Here is a 23,654-nt window from a genome sequence, read left to right on the forward strand (position 1 = left end):
AAGATCCCGTCGTAACGAAAAACGCCTTTGTTTTAATGATTGCCACTCCAATTCACGTATTATGTCTGTGGTACTATCTCCCCTATTTCGCGATAATGCAAAACGAGCCACCCTTCTTTTTACTTTTTCGATGTCATCCGTCAGTCCCACCTGATGCGGATCCCACACCGCACAGTAATACTCCAGAATAGGGCGGACAAGCGTGGTGTAAGCAGTCTCTTTAGTATAGCTGTTGCACCTTCTAAGTGTTTTGCCAATGAATCGCAGTCTTTGGTTTATTTATTTATTTATTTACATGTCAAGTTCCGTAGGACCAAATTGAGGAGCAAATCTCCAAGGTCATGGAACGTGTCAGTACATGAACTTACAACATGAAAGTAATAACAGATAAAAATAAATGTTCATGAACCTGAAAGAAAATCAGTCCATACGTTTATCAATACTATCAGCAATACAATGAGAATCAGCTTAATTTTTCAAGGAACTCCTCGACAGAATAGAAGGAGTGACCCATGAGGAAACTCTTCAGTTTCGATTTGAAAGCGCGTGGATTACTGCTAAGATTTTTGAATTCGAATGGCAGCTTACTGAAAATGGATGCAGCAGTATACTGCACACCTTTTTGCACAAGAGTTAAGTAAGTCCGATCCAAATGGAGGTTTGATTTCTGCCGAGTATTAACCGAGTGAAAGGTGCTTATTGTTGGAAATAAACTAATATTGGTAACAAGAAACCTAATCATATGCCTGTTCTGTGAGATTAAAACGTCAGGTTTTGTTGAATTGTGTGTTAGAAACTGGAAAAACCGAGTCTTACTGTGATTTAACGTTAGTTTATTTTCTACAAGCCATGAACTGAGGTCATGTACTGCACTACTTGAAACCGAATCAATGTTGCACACAACATCCTTTACTACCTAGCTAGTGTCATCAGCAAACAGAAATATTTTAGAGTTACCCATAATACTAGAGGGCATATCATTTATATCAATAAGGAACAGGAGCGGCCCCAACACTGATCCCTGGGGTACCCCCCACTTGACAGTACCCCAATCAGATCCCACATTACAGCCGTTATCAACATTGTGAATAATGACTTTTTGCTGCCTGTTGCTGAAGTAAGAGGTGAACCAGTTGTTAGCTACTCCCCTTATTCCGTAATGGTCCAACTTCTGGAGCAATATTGTGAAATCAACACAGTCAAATGCCTTTGTTAAATCAAAAAATACGCCAAGCGTTCGAAACTTTTTGTTTAGCCCATCCAGTACCTCACAGAGAAAAGAGAATATAGCATTTTCAGTTGTCAAACGACTTCTAAAGCCGAACTGTACATTTCATAGCAAATCGTGTGATATAAAATGATCAATTAACCTTACATACACAGACTTTTCGATAACTTTTGCAAACACTGATGGCATAGAAATAAGTCCCAAATTATCTACATTATCACTTTCTCCCTTTTTATAAAGCGGCTTTACTACTGAGTACTTTAATCGCTCAGGAAACTGACCATTCCTAAAGGAAAAATTACAAATATGGCTAAATACAGGGCTAACATGTGCAGCACAGTACTTTGATATTCTAATAGACACTCCATCATAACCATGAGAATCCTTAGTCTTCAGTGATTTAATTATTGACTCAATCTCCGTCTTGTCTGTATCACAGAGGAGTATTTCAGACGTCAATCTCGGAAAGGCATTTGCTAAGGAATTTATATGGTGTCCTGTAGAAACTAAATTTTTATTTAATTCACCAGCAATGCTCAGAAAATGGTTGTTAAATACTGTACATGTATCTGATTTATCAGTAACAGAAATATTATTACTGCGAACTGACTTTATATCATCAACCTTGTGCTGCTGACCAGACACTTCCTTCACAACTGACCATATGGCTTTAATTTTATCCTGTGAATTAGCTATTCTATTTGCATACCACATACTTTTTGCCTTGCTAATAACATTTTTAAGCACCTTACAATACTGTTTGTAATGGGCTACTGTAGCTTGATTTTGACTACTTCTAACATTTTGGTATAATTCCCGCTTTGTTCTACATGATATCCTTATCCCACAAGTCAGACAACCGGGCTGTCCATTACTGCTAGTACCCCGTTTAGAATGTTCTAATGGAAAGCAACTCTCAAAGAGCATGAGAAATGTGTTATGGAAAGCATTGTATTTATCATCTATATTATTGGCACTATAAACATCTTGCCATTCTTGTTCCTTGACAAGTTTTGAAAAACTCTCTATTGCTGTTGGATTAACTTTCCTACGTAGTTTGTAATTAAATACGACATTGGTTTGAGTACAACAACCTTTTAGTGTTAAAATTTGTGCAGCATGGTCTGAAAGGCCATTCACCCTTTTACTAAGAGAATGTCCATCTAGTAATGAAGAATGAATAAAAATATTGTCTATGACTGTGCTACTGTTCCCCTGCACACGAGGCTCCTCTTCACTCAACTCTGACAGTTGGTCGTATCTATTGCATGTATGCAAAGTAAAACTGTCTGAACACCTCCTCTTCCTAGCTACCTTCTTGCCAACTGCCAGTTCCCATTCCCCACCACCCTTCACCCTCCACAACCTATCTAGTTCCTCCTTTGCGCCTTGAAACTGCACCTGACGGGCACAGATCTTACGCTCCTGCTCCTCTATTAACTTGTTTCTACTACAGATTCTACATTCCCAGGAGAGGATCTCCCTAAAATGACCACTGGCTTCCCCACTGCATTCCCCCCAATGAAAATACTTTGAACAATTCCTACACCGTAATCCACTACTCACAAACCTACGACAGAGCCCACACTTTTCACTCATGGTAAAATTTTACAGTTACTGAAAAAAAACTATACGTCTACATTACCAAAGTTCTGTTACACCAATAGAAATACACTCCTGGAAATTGAAATAAGAACACCGTGAATTCATTGTCCCAGATAGGGGAAACTTTATTGACACATTCCTGGGGTCAGATACATCACATGATCACACTGACAGAACCACAGGCACATAGACACAGGCAACAGAGCATGCACAATGTCGGCACTAGTACAGTGTATATCCACCTTTCGCAGCAATGCAGGCTGCTATTCTCCCATGGAGACGATCGTAGAGATGCTGGATGTAGTCCTGTGGAACGGCTTGCCATGCCATTTCCACCTGGCGCCTCAGTTGGACCAGCGTTCGTGCTGGACGTGCAGACCGCGTGAGACGACGCTTCATCCAGTCCCAAACATGCTCAATGGGGGACAGATCCGGAGATCTTGCTGGCCAGGGTAGTTGACTTACACCTTCTAGAGCACGTTGGGTGGCACGGGATACATGCGGACGTGCATTGTCCTGTTGGAACAGCAAGTTCCCTTGCCGGTCTAGGAATGGTAGAACGATGGGTTCGATGACGGTTTGGATGTACCGTGCACTATTCAGTGTCTCCTCGACGATCACCAGTGGTGTACGGCCAGTGTAGGAGATCGCTCCCCACACCATGATGCCGGGTGTTGGCCCTGTGTGCCTCGGTCGTATGCAGTCCTGATTGTGGCGCTCACCTGCACGGCGCCAAACACGCATACGACCATCATTGGCACCAAGGCACAAGCGACTCTCATCGCTGAAGACGACACGTCTCCATTCGTCCCTCCATTCACGCCTGTCGCGACACCACTGGAGGCGGGCTGCGCGATGTTGGGGCGTGAGCGGAAGACGGCCTAACGGTGTGCGGGACCGTAGCCCAGCTTCATGGAGACGGTTGCGAATGGTCCTCGCCGATACCCCAGGAGCAACAGTGTCCCTAATTTGCTGGGAAGTGGCGGTGCGGTCCCCTACGGCACTGTGTAGGATCCTACGGTCTTGGCGTGCATCCGTGCGTCGCTGCGGTCCGGTCCCAGGTCGACGGGCACGTGCACCTTCCGCCGACCACTGGCGACATCGATGTACTGTGGAGACCTCACGCCCCACGTGTTGAGCAATTCGGCGGTACGTCCACCCGGCCTCCCGCATGCCCACTATACGTCCTCGCTCAAAGTCCGTCAACTGCACATATGGTTCACTTCCACGCTGTCGCGGCATGCTACCAGTGTTAAAGACTGCGATGGAGCTCCGTATGCCACGGCAAAGTGGCTGACACTGACGGCGGCGGTGCACAAATGCTGCGCAGCTAGCGCCATTCGACGGCCAACACTGCGGTTCCTGGTGTGTCCGCTGTGCCGTGCGTGTGATCATTGCTTGTACAGCCCTCTCGCAGTGTCCGGAGCAAGTATGGTGGGTCTGACACACCGGTGTCAATGTGTTCTTTTTTCCATTTCCAGGAGTGTATTTAAGAACTAACAATAATGGTCTCTAAATTCTCTGCCTACTAAGAAAGCAGCTACTTGTATTAAAACTACTACAACACAGCCGATACCAATACCAGCAAAACTTCACTAAATTATTAGCTAAAATCAAAAAATTAAAACGACCACTGTAACACTCAGCGAAGTTAAAACACTAAATGAAAATTTTACTCAAGTATTTCACTAGAAAGAATAATAAACGTCAGTTGAAAACTAAAGCACGAAATTTACTAAACGTCTTCAACACACTGAAAACTCTATAAAACACAGCGAGCGAACGATTACAAAAGTTTATTAAGTCGTTATTTCGCCACAAACGGCACGCAACACAACTGAAATCTATTAAATTTAATAACTGTATTACAGAGCACAAATAAGTTTGTCAGTACTTAGCTTATAACCGCTACAGCTGCAGTGCACGCCGCAAAATGTAAACACACTACTGAGGCGCAAGGCTTAGACGAACGACGAAATAATGGTCCACTCGAGTCAATAACACAGGAAGAAAGACTGAGATTAATGAAAATCCACTAATAAGTTACTTTTACGGCAAACATTAAAACAAATAAACTTTCAAATAAGTAAATGAAGCCTAAAATTTATAAAATATTAACGCGCTATTTCAAAAGCAGTGCAGCACACGTGACGTCACCCACAGCATTATCTATGTGATAGTTCCAATTTAGGTTATTTCTAATTGTAATTCCTAAGTATTTAGTTGAATTTACAGCCTTCAGATATGTGTGGCTTATCGCGAATCGAAATTTAGTGATTTTCTTTTTGTACTCATGGGAATAACTTCATAATTTTCTTTATTCAGGATCAATTGCCACTTTTTGCACCTTACAGACATCTTATCTAAATCATTTTGCAGTTCTTTTTGGTAATCTGATGACTTTACAAGACGGTAAATGAAAGCATCCTCTGCAAACAATCTAAAAGCGCTACTAAGATTGTCTCCTATATCGTTTATATAGATCAGGAACAATATTTTTTAATCCGTGCTGACTATGTGTCAATAAATCGTTTTCCTCAAAGTACTTCATAATGTTCGAATATAGTACACGTTCCCGAATCCTACTGCAAATCGACATTTGTGATATGGACCTGTAATTCAACGGATCACTTCTACTTCCTCTTTTGGGTATTGGTGTAACTTGAGCAATTTTCCAGTCTTTAGGTAAGGATCTTTCGGTGAGTGAGTGGTTGTATATAATTGCTAAATGTGGAGCTATTGTATCAGCATACTCTGAAAGGAACCTGATTGGTATACCAATCTGGACCAGAAGCCTTGCCTTTATTAAGTGATTTAAGCTGCTTTCCGGTAGCAAGCATATCTACCTCTATGTTTATCATCTTGGCAGTTGTTCTTGACTGGAATTCAGGAATATTTACTTCGTTTTCTTCGGTGAAGGAATTTTGGAAAAACCATGAACTCTGCTTTAGTAGCACTGTCATCAGTGACTTCAGAGTTGTTACCGCGCAGTGAAGGTATTGATTACGTCTTGCCAGTGGTGTGCTTTATGTATGACCGGAATGTCTTTGGGCTTTCTGCCAGATTTGGAGACAGAGTTTCGTTGTGGAAATTATTAAAAGCATTTCGCATTGAAGTACGCGCTATATTTCTAACTTCTGTGAAATTTTGCCAGTCTTGGGGATTTTGCGCTCTTGCCATCACTGGCACTGAGGAAAACCAGCTTTCATCAGAAAACACAACTGACCTCCCTCCACCCTATCCTCCAATGAGCTCTCGCCTGACACCACTGAAGTCGTAAAAGGAGGTGGTTTGGGGTCAGTGGAGTGAACGCTATAGGGCAGGGCTTCCCAACGTGTGGTCCGCGGACCCCTTAGGGCTCCGCCGGCTCTTTCTAGGGGCTCCGCGGCCACCCTTCACCAAATCGTGTAAAGTAATGAGTAAAATTATTGAATAAAAATGTGAAAATCAAATTCATCACTTTTTTTTCGTGTGAAAAACGTGTACATTTACTTCAGGAAGTAATCCCAAGCAGCCTTTGCGGTTCCTAAGTGAGAACGCATACACAGCTTAGTGCCGGAAAATGCGGCTTCTCTGATTGTTTCGCAACAACACGGGGGTCGTTTGTGCGCCGGCTCACAGCGGTAGATGCGCTGAAACCTTATATGCATGTGCGGAGCGAGCTTTGTCGACCAGTCATAGCGCTCGCTGGTACATATGCGGCCCCAGGCATCATTAAATGCTAAACTTGCTTTGTCAGTGCCTACCTATTTCATAAGTCGATTTTTGACCTTCAAGTTGTTTTCATTCATCTCTAAACCAAAGACTATTGATACTTGGGGGGGGGGGGGTCAGGGGGGAGGGGGGAGGGTTATTGGGAACATGGAACTTGCATTAAAGAAGCTTTCAGTTCCCATGGGTTTCGCTCTGAAATTTAAAGTTGCTGTGCTCTTGACTGACTAGGGGTCCGCCATGGATTTTCGACTGAAGAAGGGGTCCGCCAGCTGAAAAGGTTGGGAAGCCCTGCTATAGGGTATCTGGCTCGGAGCTGTCCTTGAAGTAATCGATTTGTAAGAGTTCGATGTGCCACAACAGAGTCGACTGCCGCTCAAACTGCAGTACGATGCGTCAGAGGCGTATGGCGAACGCGATGGTCTTACCTCTCGGTGGTTCCACGTGACCGTATGCAGCCCGGTCTTGCTGCATCGTACATTCTCGTGACCACTCATGCCAGCAATCATGTACAATGGCTACGTTCCTGCCAAGTATTTCTGCAGAATCGCAGAAGGAACATCTAACTTCTCGCAGCCCTATTACACGACCTCGTTCAAACTCAGTGAGCTGTTGATATGGCATCTTTGCCGCTTAAAGGCGTTCTTCACTAACATCAACTCACCACTTCCAGTCTCAAGGTAACTAACGCTCACCAACGGTACAGCGTGTTATTTAATGCATAGCTGTTTTGCTTCTTTGTAGTGGCGCTACTAGCGCAATAATAACGCGAGTGGTGTGAAATTTGAATAGACGTCGTCTTTCAGAAGCAGAAATACGCCTACCGTCTTCCTGCCGTCGCACTACTTTCCAAATGGATCATATCACTTTCATTGAGGTTGACATGATGTCCGTCAAGAAAGGTGAATCGTCCACAAGGTGCCAGCAGTGTCAAAGGCTGCCAAGAAAGCCCTTCTGCTGCTCATCGCATTGCGAACTGTCGGTTTCGATCGCGAAATGTGTGGGAATCAATACCCCAAAGAAAGCGATGCTTCCTTTGTCGCCCTTATGCCACTGTCGGAGGCCTTTCCTCGTCGATGCTGTAAGCGTCGGTGTGTCTGAAATGTCTTCCGCGGCCACCCATAAGGAAACAGCGTAATTTCAACGATGGGCGTCGCAATTTTGCCTTCATCGCAGAGGCTTCAAAACAAGGGATGAAATGAAACTTCCTGGCAGATTAAAACTGTATGCCGCACCGAGACTCGAACTCGGGACCTCTGCCTTTCGCGGGCAAGTGCTCTACCAACTGAGCTACCCAAGCACGACTCACATCCCGTCCTCACAGCTTTACTTCCGCCAGTACCTCGTCTCCTACCTTCCACCTTCCAAACTTTACAGAAGCTCTCCTGCGAACCTTGCGGGACTAGCACTCCTGAAAGAAAGGATATTGCGAAGACATGGCTTAGCCACAGCCTGGGGTATGTTTCCAGAATGAGATTTTTACTCTGCAGCAGCGTGTGCGCTGATATGAAACTTCCTGGCATATTAAAACTGTGTGCCGGACCGAGACTCGAACTCGGGATGAAATGTTTGCGTAGGAGGGATATGACGACCTTCCCATCGTGCGACATGTTAACGGAGGCGTTGAGCAGGATTGTGGTTAAATTTGGTGCGAATGTGACGTCATTAATTCACTTTCACGTCACATACACTTCTGAGCTCTGGCCTTGTTTTGCTTGCTGTTTGAAGCGTTGTCGAGTGAAAACGGCGCCCTCTCAACTCGATTTTCATCTCTGAGCACAGGTAGCATCATGCGTGGTTATGTATTGTGGGAAGGGAGGCATGTTTTTTTCTCGGGGATTCCTTCACAACGAGCGAGGCGTACACGGTTGCGTTGTCTTGGTGTACCACCGAGGCTTTCTGTTTCAAACACACTGGTCGTTTGCCACAAACATTTTCCCTCAGTCGCTTCAAAACCTCGTAGTAAAACTGCCTGTTGACAGTCAGACCAGGTGGAATAAACTCCTTAGCCACTATTCCCCGAACATCGAAAGAAATGATCAGCACTGATTTATGTTGCTGCGAACTTGTCGAGCTTTTTTCGGCCTTGGAGAAGGTGATGGTTTCAAAAATGGTTCAAATGGCTCTGAGCACTATGGGACTTAACATCTATGGTCATCAGTCCCCTAGAACTTAGAACTACTTAAACCTAACTAACCTAAGGACAGCACACAACACCCAGCCATCACGAGGCAGAGAAAATCTCTGACCCCGCCGGGAATCGAACCCGGGAACCCGGCCTCCTATGGTTTCCATTGTCATGATAGTTAATCGTTTCAGAGTCGTAACCGTACACCCAAGGATAAGAATTCTGGACAATCTAGCACTGATTGTTGCAGCTCAGTGCACGTTTGCACCCTGAGGTTTCGTTGGTCGATGCTGAGAAGGCGAGGGACAAACTTAGCTGCTATTCATCTCATGTTCAGTTCACAGGCTAAAATTTGTTGATATGTATCTTATGACAGCCCTAGTCTGCCTTCGGTTTTCGTGAATCACGTCACGTACTTTCATGAGCATTTGTGGTGTTGCGCATGTTGACTGTCGACCAGAATGTTTGTGAACAGATTCTCGGCCTTCCTTGAAGCTTTTGAACCGCTCAAACGTTCTTGTTTGACTCGGTGCACCCTGTCAGGACGTGATGCGTTTTAGTCGCAGCTTTCTTCAGTGTGAAGCAGACCGTTGTTCCTTCACGTTACCAATTTCACAGTTCATAGTTCAGCAGTGAAATACGCCCTGACATGCACCACTACAACTCACAAATCCATGCTCCAAAATGACGCAACCTTTTACTGCAGTGGCTAAGACGTGTACCTCGAGACATCTAGCGGTTGAACGTAGTAGTGCTAGTGATTTGACCAGCACAATGAATTTATCAGATATTTTGGGTAGCGTCTCGTATGTACATATATATGGTGAGCATTAATGAAATCGACAAACTGTAGGGACGGATTCCTGACTGAATGTGGAAGAAAAAAAGGTTCTATGAACATGTGTCCGAAAATGTATTGTGGCTACGGTAGATGGCGCTGACGAATTACAGGTCCTCTGACCACGTGTCGTGAGTTCCTTGTGTGTTGCAGGCTGTGTAATTGACACATAATGCTGTAAGCAGCGGAATGGTCCGGTATTAATGTCGAGAACTAGCCGAGATGATGTTTACGTATGGGCAAGCCGATGAAAACGTCCGGGAGGCCCGGCTGTAGAAAAACGAGTTCCTTCGCAGACACCAACCGCTTCACACAACATTTCAAACCCTTCATGGGCGTTTGTTTGATCAAAGGTCCTTGCAGACAAACGAACGTGCGGGGTAGTGGCGGACTGTGCGTACACCAGACTTGGAGGACTAGATTCTACAGGATATTGAGACAAACACTACTACAAGCTCCAGGCAAGTGGTCCACCAACATGGTATAATCCAAAGTACGATTACGCGTATTGTGCATGACATCCACTACTATCCCTATCACCTGCAATCCCATGAAGGCCACTTGTGATGTGGATGCGATACAGTTCTGTGCTGCGTTTCGGAACGATTTATTTTCGTTGCGCGCACGCCGTCTATTTCTGGACACATGTTCATAGGACCACTTTTCCTCCATTTACAATCAGGAATCCGTCCTTGCAGTTTGTCGGTTTTATTAATTTCCACCCTTTATATGTAAGTGCAATACCGTGTCCATTCAGCAGTAGGTTGTTCTTCTTCCTTCAACCAGCGCACAGTCATTTCTTTTCAGATTCTGCTCCGGCCATATCTCGAGTTCTTCGGAACCAAAGACCGTAGTCAACCGAATGCTCTCTTCTTGCTATTCCAGTGATTTGAGAATGTGTATGAGATAAATGAAAACTTTCGCAAAAACGTGATTATGCTGTACCTGGTATTTCCTCTAATTATCAGTGACTTACTCCTTGATCTCGGATACCCTTAAGATGATTGGAAGCAGGATGCCATAGCTATGCATGAGAAGTTCAGTAAAAGAACTGAAGCAGATGAGAAAATGTGTCCGAGTGATGCAATAGTAGTAAGGCGTAAGATTAATCGGCACTTTCCCATCTAGAGACTCGTTGGAGACCACGTGAAGTACACTGAGATGGCAACGATAAGCGATGTTGCCTCCATTTTATCGTCGATGTGCAGCATGTGTAATATTAATATCAGGACAGACGCTAAAAAATGGGTTCCCTGACTGAAAATTATGATGTGGTCTTCGTATGGGTGTGAGTTAATTGAAATGTCAAATGCCGCTCTTTCATTTAAAGACATGGCCTAAATGTTACGAGGTCGTTCCGCTTTTGCAGACAAGATGAATGATATCTGCTAAGAACTTGTTTAGGCGTGTACTTATAAATACACGACACTAAAATATCGTGTTATTTGTTTAAAGCTTTCTAAGTTTTGTGGGCCAGTCATGCACGAACTAGCTGAGTCCAGTGCGGCAAAACTGTAATGGCAGCATGTTTTTAGACAGATATAAAAGATGAACAGCTGCAGAAACACGAAATATGAGTAACTCACAAAAGATTTAGCATCTTTTTAGCACGCCTCGACGTTTCGTGAGTAAAGAAAGCAGCGTAAAGCAACCAGATCCCGTTCACCTTGATTTGCCCTACAACTGTATGGCAGTACGAATACATTGGAAACTGGTGCTAATTGCCACTTTTATTTTCAGTATTGTATTTCATTTCGTTAAGCATCAAAGATTCTGTGGTTGTCTAGTTTATGTAAATTACTATGCTGCTACTAACTGGAATATAATTATTTAATTACTGATTTTAAATCGCAATAAAATCTCAATAACACATTGATTCCTTGAGGCTAACTTTTTGAAACCTGGAATAACTGACTTATCCTTGCAAGACTGACTTTTAACTATTTTGCATCAATGTAGTTTCATATTTACGCCACTTGCGTATCTTTAAGTGGGAATTCAGTCCTTTCCACTATAAAATTAGACTCCGAACTCAGAATTAAGTTTGACTTTTCTTTACTAGAATCAAATTTTTATCTTCCATACAACTTTCAAATAAACGAGTGACAAAAAAAAAAAAATATAAGCCCCACACAAATCTGGATAATACAGTCAAAACGAAAACTCAAGTAAAAATCATACGTGTCACCATAACTTTTGCACTAACTGCAATACAGCAATCAAGGCTCATCCATTTCATGTGTTGTCAACTGCGTTCCCTCTGACAGTCCATAAATTAAATTAGCCACCTGTTACCCTACCAAACATTGGAATTGAATATCGTCGAATAACATCAGTTGGTTCCGTTAGCGCACGAAGTCTGTCTTCAAAGATTAGGGTCATAAAATATAAGCGCAACAATAACTGTTTCCTCTTTTACGTAAGTCCTGCAGATCCTTGTTCCAGGCTTTATAAAACAGCAATTGAGACTTGAACTCAATGGTATACAAGATCACAATTATTACGCCACTAACCCTATAGTGCGTACTCAAAATATACACCAACATAAACCGCTCAACACTCAACTACCTTAGAGTAGGAGTCCAAAATCACACAAATACCGCAACCACTCCATTACCTTAGAGCGGGCATGTATACAACATGCACCAACTTAAACCACAACAACGACTTCTAGAGTCTTGTGCCACAAGGTATACCACCAATCGCAGTCTAAGACCAGGCCAATGACTGATTACTACCTTCCCCAAATATGGAACACAATTTCAACGAAATCAGAGCGTAACTTTACAACAGCTCGCTAGCTCGCTAATTCCCACACAACGTGACCCCCAATAAAATTTATCCACGCTATTGCAGCGTCATCAACCATTTCCTCCACATAGACAATAGCAGCAAAAATTCTCTCCAGCGCTACGACCCAAAATAAACTCAAATCAGTTTAATATATCCTACTTTCTCTCGCGGAACAATATAAATTGAACTCTGCTAAACACGTCTAACAACTCGGTCACACAAAGTACTGATCTACAACACCGACCGGGTACTAACTCAATAATTCAATAAAACTTGTTGACGATATTCTCAAAAGATTTATTAGTCGCGATCCCACCTATATCCGCATTCTGTTGTTTTTTCCGGTGACTATTAGACGTGATAAAAGTGCTTGCACATACCAGCTCTAGCGTAGGCATCCCTAACAAGACTCAAATCAGAAACTGAACTTCTAAAAATCGCAGTAACCATAGGGGAACCAATTTAGGCAATTTGACGATCACTTCGTAATTCCATTGCCTTTAACAATCAAATGTAAGTTCTTCGGCGGCCTTCGTCTCGTTGAATAGCGGCCAGCTCGATGTGATGATATCTCTGGCTCCAACAGTCCACGTTTGTTGCTGCGGGCGCGAGGAGACTCTTTGCCGCAACTTGCTCATTCTGTCAAGCGCGGTCGAACGCTTACTTTTCTACGACAGTTGCACACGTAGAAACTTAAGTTACAGGATATACATATATTTATAGCCATTTACCACGTAACTGATACTTGCCAACCGCTAAGTTAATATGTTGAAGAGAGTCGAAATCCGTGACGACACCCAAAAAATCTCTCCCGTCACAACTTTTACCTCCATTACAAAGACGGCTGCAAGTGGCGATTTTCTTTGGTAAAAAGAGTACTGAGAAAAAGTTTTCCGATCGAGAAAACAAGAGCTATTGACACCATGATATCCTTGCAATGGCAAGGAAAGCGTTTCTGAAGAAGAGGAGTATAGATTTAAGTGTCAGGAAGTCGTTTCTGAAAGTATTTGTATGGAGTGAAGCCATGTGTGGAAGTGAAACATGGACGATAAATAGTTTGGACAAGAAGAGAATAGAAGCTTTCGAAATGTGGTGCTACAGAAGAATGCTGAAGATTAGATGGGTAGATCACATAACTAATGAGGAAGTATTGAATAGAATTGGGGAGAAGAGGAGTTCGTGGCACAACTTGACAAAAAGAAGGGACCGGTTAGTAGGACATGTTCTGAGGCATCAAGGGATCACAAATTTAGCATTGGAGGGCAGCGTGGAGGGTAAAAATCGTAGAGGGAGACCAAGAGATGAATACACTAAGCAGATTCAGAAGGATGTAGGTTGCAGCAAGTACTGGGAGATGAAGAAGCTTGCACAGGATAGGGTAGCATGGAGAGCTGCATCAAACCAGTCTCAAGACTGAAGACCACAACAACAACAACGATGTTGATGTAACGGATTTTTCCTTATTAATCTATGTTGAAAGTCCGCGTGGTCGCGGTAGATGGCTAACATGTGATGGAGCCGGGTTCGATTGCCGATACTGCCAGGGTTATTTCCTTGGCGAGAGCACTGGTATGTGGTGCACTCAGCCTAGTGAAGCCAACTGAGGACGTCCTTAAATGAAAAGTAGCGGCTCCAAGTTCTGGTAAGTCGGCAACACGGCCAGGAGAGCGGTGTGCTAACCACATGCGCCTCCATAACGCATCCGCATGATGCCGAATGGCAGAAGACGACACGGCAGCCGGTCGACAGCTCTTGTGCCTTTAGGGCCTGGACGAGAAGCTCTGTTCATTGATAAATTCTTTGCTCCTCACATGATTTTACTTCAGTATCTCACGAACATTCACCGTCAACTGTAGCATAATCCATTCTGTAAACCTAAAGTCTTTCGATCAAATTATTCAACTGCGAAGATATGTTGTGGGGTCATATCTTCATTTTTGTGCTAGAACTCCTTCCAAATGTGTGCAAAGTCAAGGTCTACCTATTCACTATGAACTGTTTACAACATATTTTGTATAAACAAACCATGCTATGATTCATACAAGTGGTTTCTCCTCGGTGCATAGTAATTCCATGAGAAAACAGAACTGCGGAGCACCTATTTCCAGTCACGCAGGTGTATGCGCGAAAGATCATCCATATATATGAGCGGGGGAAGTGACTAATTCTCCAGCATATTCGCTTAAAAATGTAATAGGAACTCTGTCAGGAGATGGCGGCTCGTTCGCTTTTTGTTTTTCAATAGCAGGGTCACTTGTTCCAAAATTTCTGTCTTCGATGGTTTTCAAAAATTTTCCATAGGTTACTCCATGTGTGAATATATTTTTGAATGAGAAATTAAATATTTTGAGTTTCTCTCTGCTCTCTCAGTCTCAGCACCAGACTGATCCAGGAGGTAGTCCGCGCTTTTCATGACTAACCAATTAACAAGTAACACACTTTCGAACTGTACTTTCTACCGAAATAAATAGATAACTTTCTGATATTTTGTTTATATTTTACGTTATTAACTATTTTCATTTGCACTCTAATTAGCTTTCCTTTTACCATAAACTTAATTAAAGTATTATGATACAAAATTCCCCGTCGGCTGCATTCACACTGCCTTAAAAATTTCTCCCGCTAGTTCGTACAGCTTTCATCAGAAGAACAATGGTCTACATATTTACTTTAGACCACATTCAGACATCATTCACACTACTAAAAGCGTATACAAAACCATACAAAGATAAATAAGGAAAAAGCCTCCAAGAAATAAACAGAACAATTCACAAAAACATTCTCTTGACCTGTTTCTTGAGGGTCTCTGAGCACTACTCTCCTCTAGCAGATGAAAATTAGAACTAAATACTTGACTGAACCCGCTTCAGACCATCTGTCACTGTGCAAGCATGAGTCATTCTCCCGATAGATAGTCTCTATACAGGAGCGATATAAGGCGGCATGACTCAAGGGCCACTGGCCACAATACGCGTTATGACGGAAAACTACATTCTGTGTTTCTAATTCGTTTCCAAGCAATTTCCTGTACAAGATATTACACTGTTGATGATTTATGTCGACAGGAATACAACTTCTTCATAGAAACTACCCGCCAGTAAATAGTGTTATACTTTCACAAAATTTTTGGTAGATTGATCGAGATAATCTACGGATTCTCAGAAACTGCGAATCCATGTTTGTAGAACTCATAATGAAGTATTATATCTGAAGGAGAGTAACCTATAATGTATTCACCGTTTAGTGGCGGATGTTAATAAACGAAGCAAGACCGTGTATTACGCTCTCTCAAAAAACTCTCAGTATTTAACTGAATCCATCATGTTCCGTGAGGCTATCTTAGTTTGAGTTTGAGTTTGAGGTACTTGGAAACGAAAACGGATCAGTTCATACTTCACAGAATTCTGGTACCAAAATTTAAAAACGAAAAAACGTAAATAATTGCAGACAGTGTTAAAATGATACGTGCATTACTTAATTCGTTACAGAGCAAGGTCCTAAATTACCGCAAGAAAGTATATCACTTTAGATTTGAAAATTTGTGTTTTTCTGTAATTTTTTAGTCCAGCTGAAATCTCATGGACCATTACTATGCTTTTTCATAGAGTACCCGTAAGTTAGAGAGTAATCAATGAAGATATTATACATAAATATATTACTGTTTTCAAGTTCTCTAGTTCAGATGTTCGTTGCCTCCACCAAGTTTTGGATCTAAGATGGATCCGTTAATATTCTATTTCCTACAGAACTGTGGAACGGTATGAACTAAGAATATTGTATATTTGACTTCTGCAACACAGATTTTGGGTCAGAGAAGCCATCCTAGCGAGACCTTGATACCAGTGACACCGGCATTGGTGATAGCCTTCCGAAAACTGTTGTATTATTTCCGTAGGGCGAAGAGACTTCCAACTGGAAAAATTTATGAATCTATAGTGAGAATACGTGCAAGAGTTGAAAATCATGTGATTCATTCTAATGTGTTCTTTCAGTGTTTGGAGTCTTAATCAACTGAACATATGGGACTTATACATTCTTTGATATTCATCTTACAATCTCTTTTTAAGGCTATATCCACTGCGTTCAACTCATCTTCCAGTCTATTTTCTGTCTATGACGGAATTACATGCCATTAGCAAAACCTTAAAGTTTTTATGTAAATAATTATTCTTTTGGATCTGTCTAATTATAACGGAATGAAACGAATTTTTCGTGCTACACGCGTTTGGCATTTAATATTTGAAAGTCATCTTCAGTGGCCTGAATTATATGCACACTTCTGCTTTCAGTTTCCATTTTACATATAAAAATTGGACATTCAGGCTCTACACAGTTCTAGCACTTTCTGAATTCTTGTGACGTCATAATTCTTTAAATTTCTTCTCACAAATTTCGTAGACACTGCTCTACATGCGTTTCCGTTTTGGCTTTATAGCGGTTCTTTTGCATTATTTCCGTATGAAGTTTCATTTGCGCGGCACTAGTAAATGAGCACTAATTTTCTTCTCGTTATGTTTCGGATTCGGATGTTTTGACAACTATTGCATTTTATTGCCAACTATTGAGTATGTCTTTTTGAAATCTTTGAGCTGGGAGTTCTGTGTGTGTGTGTGTGTTTATAAAACAAAGACAAGAACATGTATAGAGCTGAATCTACTAAGATTGTAAATAAAAATTTAAACTTTCTTTTAGTATCAGTGTTTTGTTGATATGGAACCAGCAACTTTATTAAATTTCTTAAACCGTTTATTAATGATCCTGTCAACAGTTGCAGTATTTATACTGAACTGTTGAGAGCACGGTTGATAAACGCTTTAAGAAATATAAACTATTATGACCTCATAGAAAAACAGAATGTGCCAGAACCATTTAACCTCAAGGTACAATAAATATAATTTCAGGCCAGTGAAGATATCTTTCAATTAATAAAGGCGAAACGTGCATGGCACAAAGTATTAAGTTGTAATTACATAGATCTAAAATGGTAATTATTAACATTTTATACGCAAATGAGGACAACAAAAGAACCAAAGATTAAAAATGCTCGACGTGTTTGTTTCTTCTGCCTGAACTTTAATTCCCTTTCCTAATTTCTCCTTGGTTTCCTTTACTGCTTTCCGAAAGTACAGACTGAATAACATCAGCTATGGGCTACAGCCATCACTAACTCCCTTATCACCGCCTCCTTTGTACGTTCTGCGGCTTTTGTAAGTGCCGTCTGGCTTCCGTATAAGTTACAGATAACCTTGTCCTCCTTATATTTCATCCTTGCTACGTTCAGCATTTCAAAAAGCATATTCCAGTCGCAAAAGTGCATACGTATCTGAAATGAGATATCGATCTTCCTGCAGTCAAGGAGCAAATATGAAAGGATACCGACATCATTTCTGTTAGACGTACCAAATCGGACCCTTAAGCATAGGTAAATGTGGTTTCCTAGAAGGTCAGCTTTCGTGTTTGGATTAATTGTCGGGCTGCTGCCATCAATACAGAGCTGTTGTAGGTAGTTCGTGCGGTACTGTGTGCTGAGTATAGAACTGTCAAACGGCTATTTTCCGATATCAGCTATTACAGCAACAGTTATGTTTTCGATATCAGTTATAATTAACCATTATTCAAAAGGCGCAGTTATTTGTGCTCTGATTGGTTAATGAGAAAACAAGAGCAGACACCACGTTTTATTAATAATTATGAATGTTGAGATTTGTGACGTGAGAAAAACGAATAACTGTTGATTTTAGCCATCGATGCGTTAAGGACGGACACAAACACTGTTTTAATAACTTTTTTTAGAATGTAGCAACCGAAAATGTGATGACAGTACGAAAAAACGTTTCTTCCGCAAGCGTCAATTAACTTGTAGGCTACTTAATGCAGTGGAAGTGTAATTCATGCAGCTGTAAACAATCTCCAGAAAGAGTGCACATTTGAATCACCTTTTAAGGCAAGTGACGTGACTTGATAGTAGCTTCGTTTAGTCGGAAGCGTGATATTTCGTTCGAGAAAAGCTGTAAATACGGTAATAAAGTTGTTAACGAACTTACAAAAACCGCACGGTTTCATGAGCTCAAGACTGAGTATTATGAGTATATCTTACACTGTGGTAATAAAGATTGATGTGTATATTATCTTCCTTAAGTCCTGCAAAGTATTGTACTTACACTATAAGCCACTATAAGATGGTAGCTTTGGTCGTCAGTCTGCCTGTAGTAGCCGTTTGAGGATGTACTACGTTTATGTCCTAGTTGTGCAATAGCGGTCGAGTGAGACGAACACACCACTGGAGAGTACTGTGGCTAAGTTTTCAGGCGGCAACAACTGCAACTAAGTGGCTGCGAAGTGACTGGTAGGATCGTGAGCATTTTGTATGTTTTTCCATTATCAGTACCATTATTAATGATCAAGATTAACAGCTCGTTTCTAGGGGCTGTGATGTATCTGTCGTGGTAGAAGCCAGTGGGCATTACACATTTGCACCAACAGCTGGAGAATACCAGGTAGACTGTGGTGCTTTCTAGACATTTCAGTGATTTCATTGAATGCTAGTGGTCAAGAGTGACGACAGGGGTGCGGTAGAGAAGTATAGGCAACACATTAGTTATGAAGAATCGGTAGTTTGAAAGGGGTAAGAAATACTGGAGTCATGACAGAAATTGAATGTGCAAAGGAAATAATTCTGTGAAGCTCACTGTGGAGTACCGTGAGTTAGGAGCAGCTTGAAGACAGCAGAATGAGATGCGTATCGCAGCTGTTAGCAGCACAATGCGAATTATTTCTTTTACTGGTTACGTATAGACTTCGGCTATAGTAAGAAGTCTTAAACGATTTTGGGTGAAGAAAGATGAAAGAAACTGATTTACCCCTTTCAGTCCTGAATTTTTCCTGGAGGAATGAAAATTTTTCTTTATGCCCTAATGCTCTTAGGTCAGTCTTTACAATGATTTTAGATGCATAATTTATGCAAATATATGTACCCATTTTAATACATACTTTGAACATTTGGCTTCTTTTTATCGACTACAATAAACAAACTTGAAATATTCACTGTTGTAATAAATAAACGTATAATTTAATACTAAGCAAAACAACACTGATAATGTTCATTTGTACAATAGAGAACAACTAATCATCGACTTCCCTGAATTCTGGTGGTCACAAGCTGCTGCGCCCTGCTACACGCTGTGCATGAGGTTTCTATTGAGGAAAAATATTTTTGTTACAGCTAATACACACTAAATATTAATGGAGACGGTTCTAGCCATAGAGTCTGAAAGAGTTATGTGGCTGAGTAAGGTACGTGATAAGAGAGACTGATCGGGGCTCATACACTTGCTATATGTGAAATAAAACTGTAAAATGTATGATTGACAGAACCAAAATGAAATACATTTTCTAAGAACGTGCGTCATTTAAAAAAAAATATAAGCCCAAAAGAGTCACTACTAAATGAATCGCAGATTTCAAGTTCTTCCGGTATATCTAGCTTCCTCCGCTTATCTGCTGTATGTAATATTTTAACTTTTCTTGTGGACATTCGACAGAGTGTTTACATTCAACCAAGTATGCACTGAAAGCTACCTTATTGCTTTGGAGATGTAAGTGCTCCTTAATTCACACACACACAACATGCTGTATCCTCTAAATGCGTTGAAAGGTCAGAATGGCTCCTTAAAGAATTCGTCTTTCAATGTTTTCGATTTGTCTGATCCTCCAGGGAAACGTACAACGACAGACCTGGAGTGAAGTAGCTGCTGGCGGTCGCAACTACCGAGCTTGCCGCATGCTACTGAAAACACGGAAGTAAAGACAGCTGCGGCGTCGGCATAGCAATTCAGCAATACTGAACGACCCAGTAGAGGACATTCCTACCCTAATTTCATTTTAATTTATTTTACTTTCATTTTGACAATTTTCAATGAAAATGTTTGTACTCTTTTCATCACAGATATATTCTGCAATTTTTTTTGTTATGACTCTTTCGTACTAACATTTTACATTTTTTTGTTAATGACACATGTTCTTATCAAATGTTTTTCATCATAGTTCTGTCACTTATTTATACGTATGTAAGGGGTTTAATGTGACACGGATTCCCATTTGGCGGTTAGAACCCCTCTTCCCGTTGGGAATAATAACAGCCTGAACTGCTTTCAAGATTGGAATCTCGATAGGGAAAGGTTTCCAGCCATCGTAGTCTACAACATCACCATTTCATTAGACTTTGCTGGTCATCATCAGCATCATCATCATCAGGACTGCTGCCACTCATCCAGTCATCACCTTTGGTGCCAATCTTCGCTGCCTGTCAAAGCGCCTTTCCTGCCAATCATAATCTTTGCTGTCAGTCCTCACTGCCCGTCATCGTCTTCATTCTAGTTCCCACTGCCTGTTACATTCGTCAACAGACCTCGCTCCCCGCCGCTGGTCATCCCATTGACTGCCAGCCCACATTTTCGCTGCTAGTCTTTGCCCCCATCAGCCAGACACCACCGTTTAATCACCTCCTTCTTACTATTGCAGCTGACATCATTCAACGATGTATGAACAACTATGACGTCTACAGTCATCTACTCGCACCTGTACTCGGTACTCCATTCTATCTCCACTTAGTCCTTTACCTCCTACTCACTGTCCCCTCCTGCTCTACCCTCTTTTTCCTCCTTATCTACTACTCAAATGACGCCATCCGCTTTCCTGTTCACACACACTGCATCCCCAGACTTAAGTGACTCCTCATTTGCAGATGACATCCATCCAGCATGCACTGCAGCTCCATTGCAAACGCCAACGCAACCACCACCACCACCACTACATCCGCCACCTATGTCATAACTACATCAGGAGCGCAATCACCCCTTACTGCTGCTCTGTTCCCATCTCAATCATCACTATAACAAGGTACAAAAGCAGATGCCCATGCCCCATCCACTCCAGCAATGACCAAATCTGCTCCAACATCCTATGCTGCAATTGTGATTGCACCATTAATATCTACATCAGCTCCAACCCAATCAGCCCCTTAGTCAATAATCTCAGGCATCTCATTCTCCAATGGTGCGTACAGTCCCCTTAGCGCAGATACCCAACTTCTCTCTGACACGCCGCCCCTTCCCATCAGCCTCCCCCATCAGTCTCTCCCACCAGAACACAAAGTCCATACCAATATCCCCCAACACATTCCTTCACCTTATACATCCTCAAGTCAAATTAATCAATCCAGAAACATTTTCCATGTCCATCCCACCACATACATCTCCTGCAACACTTCCTTCACCCTGCCACATCCTGATGTCAAATGACTCAATCCAAAAACATTTTTAACACTCATCCAATCCACACATCTCGAACACAATTCTTCACCCTATCACATCCTGATCTCAAATTACTCGATTCAGAAACATTTTCCCTAAAAAGAGTAACTTCCAAATATCAACACATTATGACTCATACTCTGCAATGACTTCAAAGACATCAACTTCTCTGATCCTGATTTTCACACCAATCTATTGAAATGCCTACCTTCTATCACAGCTACACGGGATAGCCGCGCGGTCTGGGGTGCCTTGTCATGGATCGCGTGCCTCTCCTGTAGTAGGTTCAACTCCACCCTCTGGCATGGGTGTGTGTGTTGTCTTTAGTGTAAGTTAGTTTAAGTTAGATTAAGTAGTATGTAAGCCTAGGGACCGATGACTGAGCGGTTTGGTCCCATAGGAACTTACCACAAATTTCCAGTTTCCTTCTATCGCCTTTGGTCCATGTGCCTTCCTCTGCCCACACAGCCACCATGACCCAGACAACCCAAACTACCCCACTGCCTGCTTGCTCTTACTACTGTGATCAGGGGGGTGCTAAATTCCAATCCTGACACCCAAATTCGTAAAGCCCTTCCAATTCACCCCCAATCTGGACCTACATTCAATATTCGTGTATTTTGCAAAGATCTCTCATCCGTAGACCAGGTCCTTCTGAGTGGAGCCATCATCTACTCATAAACACAAAATAGAATCTTCCTGATCCCAAGCCCAAGCCTGCCAATGTCACAAATACCTCACCTAAAATGATAATTTAACTCCCAACTGCAAAATTCCTCCTACCTATTCCCACTACAAAGCCAACAACCTGTAGGAAAACTATCCCAACCTTCAGTACCCACCCACTTACAGCACTTGTAACCAATTCCGTCCCACTTACGCCTATAAGAGCACAACGAAACCTCCACCCACCAATCCTGAAATGACTGTCCCAATCGCCCTATTGGCTCTCCACTTAACTCCAACAACTCCACATGTTCTACTTCTACTGCTGAAGATATCACCCCCTAAGTCACCACTGTCCTTCAAAACATCCACGCATTTGATCATCCACATATCCTCTATCAGGTCACCCTGTCAGCCTAGATACCTTCCATCACTATACTCCCCTCACAAACACACAAGCAACGTTTCTCGTTCTCCACAACTTCATTGTCACCTCTCTATGCTCATCCACCTTTTAAACTCTCCTAATACCCACCATACTAAAGTGATCATTTCCATCTACCTGTACCTGGAATTGGTCATCAAGCAGGCGCTACATCACAATCATCTCTTACAATTCATCATCTCTGAGTAGCTCGACATCAAACGCCAACTCTACTGAATCAGCGTCACCTGGAAATTTCAGTACCAATGTTTTGTTCACCTTTCTAAACTGAACACTGAAGAACGAATTACATTGCTGCTGCCAGTCCGCCTCCATATGGGGGAATGAAATGAAATGACAATAAAGAAATATATATATATATATATATATATATATATATATATATATATATATATATAAAGTTAATATGAGCATTTGAGTTAGTAAACACATTTTCAGAAACTAGAACTGTGCTCAGATGGAATCACTTCAGTCATTTCAGAACAATCGTTAAACATGTGTCTCAGTAATATGAGACGTAGTGTGCAATATGTAAGAATACGATTACATGTAGCATCCCTATGGTACGATGTACTGCAAATAGCCAATATTGATGAATGCCTTATTTCGAAATAAGATTTCATTGGATATACAGGGTGTATAAAAGGTACGGCCAAACTTTCAGGAAACATTCTTCACACACAAATAAAGAAAAGATGTTATGTGGACATGTGTCCGGAAACGCCTAATTTCCATGTTAGAGCTCATTTTAGTTTCGTCAGTATGTACTGTACTTCCTCGATTTGCCGCCAGTTGGCCCAATTGAAGGAAGGTAATGTTGACTTCGGTGCTTGTGTTGACTTGCGACTCATTGCTCTACAGTACTAGCATCAAGCACATCAGTACGTAGCATCAACAGGTTAGTGTTCATTACAAACGTGGTTTTGCTG

The sequence above is a fragment of the Schistocerca cancellata genome, chromosome 6, assembly GCF_023864275.1.
Source record: "Schistocerca cancellata isolate TAMUIC-IGC-003103 chromosome 6, iqSchCanc2.1, whole genome shotgun sequence".
In the NCBI taxonomy this organism is placed as follows: Eukaryota; Metazoa; Arthropoda; class Insecta; order Orthoptera; family Acrididae; genus Schistocerca; species Schistocerca cancellata.